The sequence below is a fragment of the Thamnophis elegans genome, unplaced genomic scaffold (assembly GCF_009769535.1).
Source record: "Thamnophis elegans isolate rThaEle1 unplaced genomic scaffold, rThaEle1.pri scaffold_38_arrow_ctg1, whole genome shotgun sequence".
NCBI lineage: Eukaryota > Metazoa > Chordata > Lepidosauria > Squamata > Colubridae > Thamnophis > Thamnophis elegans.
Genome location: NW_022473861.1, coordinates 1087012 through 1089466, shown reverse-complemented (window position 1 = coordinate 1089466; position 2455 = coordinate 1087012).

The window sequence follows — 2455 nt, the reverse complement described above, 5'->3', positions numbered from 1 at the left end:
ATAGTTTGAGTGAATTTCTTGCCAAAATTCAACTGCTCCAGTTGCAAAAACATAAATTGCCAATTCACATTGTCAAAGGCCTTCTGCGCATCGAGGAACATCAGTGCCAATTGTTTTTCTGGATGGGCCTCATAATATTCCAAAGTATTCAAAATCATTCTCATATTGTCTTTAATTTGTCTTTTAGGTAAAAAGCCATTTTGATCTGAATGGATGAAGCCATTTAAATATTTTTAAGTCTCTCAGCTAGTATAGATGCAAATAGCTTGTAGTCTGAATTTAATAAAGAAATTGGTCTATAGTTCTTAATTTGTGTTAAATCAGTCTCTTCCTTGGGTAGTAGTGTGATATACGCTTCTGACCATGACTTCGGTATTTGGCTCTCAGACATCACTTCATTCATGACTTGTAGGAGTGGAAGGGGTCAATATTTCTTCAATGTTCTGTAGAATTCCACAGGTAGTCCATCTGTCCTGGAGCTTTCCCATTGTTTTGTTTTTTAAGTGCCTCTGTTAGTTCCATCATTGTTATTTTACTTTCTAACATTGTTCTAGTTTCGTCTGGTACCTGGGGAGATTGGCATCTTGTAGGTACTTTTTAACTCGTCCCTCCTCCACCTTCTCTTGTTCATAGAGTTTAGCATAATAGTCTTGTATAATATTTTTTTTCAGTGTTTCCATACTGAATTTCTCCTTGTTTATCTCTTAGTTGAAGTATTTTCTTTGTTTCTCTCTCTTTTTTCATCTTATATGCCAACCACCTGCCTGGCTTGTTCGCATATTTCAAAGTAATTCTGTTTGGCACCTCTAATTTTTTTGTGCCAGTTCTTCCTTTTCTAATAGGTCCATTTGTGTTTAATTATGTCCATTTTATTTTAACATCTTTTTTTTGTGGTACTCTCTGTAGTTCTCTTTCAAGTATTTTATAGTCATTGTCTAGAGTTTTATGCATTTGTCTTTTCTTGAGTTTCTCTTCCTTGTGTAGTCTATTGTCAAGCCTCTGATAACAGCCTTCATTGTGTCCAGAGATTCTGCAACGACGTATCTTCTTTCCTATTTTCTTTAAGAAAAGGACTAGCTCTTTTTCCATCTTTTGTACAAACTCTTTTTCTTTCAATATAGTGTTATTTAGTGTCCATCTAGATCTTGCCCTTTGGCCTTTCCATTTAATTAAAATTGGATTGTGGTCCGCCCAGGTACTTGCTTCAATCTCAATTTCTTTATGTTGGAGCTCAACTCCGCTGAGACCCATATCATATCTATTCTAGAGAATGAAGAATGTCTATTGAGTAGAAAGTATATTGTTCTTTTTTAGCATTTCTTTCTCTCCAGATATCTTTTAGATTTAGTTCATCTGTCATCCCTAAAAAAGATTTCGGCAGAGGCTTCCTATTTATTTTTTTGTTTTATGTGTTTTATAGTCCATATTTGATGCACAATGCCATTAAAGTCTCCCCATACAGATATCAGCATAGTCTAGTTCCAAAACTTTTTTGTGTAGTTTTTTGTAAAATTCATCTTGCTTTTCATTGGGGGCGTAGATTCCAATTAGGAGTGTCTTTTGGTATCCATAATTTCACCATCAAAATTCTTCCCTCTTCCTCTGCATGACTACTTTTGCTGGGATGTTGCCTTTAATATAAAAGACCACTCCTCTTTCTTGCAGTTTGCCAATGATGTAAACATTTTCCCAAGCTTTGGTTGAGTTAATAAGTGTTCATATTCTTTTGATATGTACTTCTTGCAGACAAATTATATCAAGTTGTAATTTCTCTAATTTATGGAATATTTTCTTCCTTTTTATTGCCGAATTAAGTCCATTATGTTAATTGTAATCATTTTCTTTCTTCCATGTTTATACTTTATATACAGGATTTATCATTCTAGTAGATCTAGGTTCTCGTTTTTCTTTGCGGTTTCCATTCCCTGTCGCCCCTTCTTTCTCACTTCCACCTACTGCTCCTTCTATTTTTTCGGTCGCGGGCAGGTGGTTCCAGTATTTGTACCGCTGAATCGTCTTTCCCAGCTTTCTCAGCCATTTCTCTAAAGTATTCTTCGTAGAAAGCTTCTGCCTTCTCAGTTGTATCTATCCTGTGTCTTTGTCCTTGCCAAGTACATAGTAAACCTTCCGGTATGAGCCATCTGTAGTTAACACCTTTTTTATCAATGCTTGGTCAGAAATTGATATTCCTTCTCCTCTCTCTCACCTCTCTTGGAATTTGTTTGAGTACTACAATCTCCTTACCTTTATATTCTAATTTTCTATCTCTCAATTTCTGTAAAATTTGTGATTTAATTGTTTCTTAGTAAATCTTACATGCACTTCCCTTGGGAGAGCATTTCTCATTGCATATTGTGTATACTCTAAAGCTCTCATCAATAATTTCTCTTATTTTGTCCTGGGACATCCCCAGAACATCTATCAAAATATTTGAAATTATCTGAACTAAGTCCTC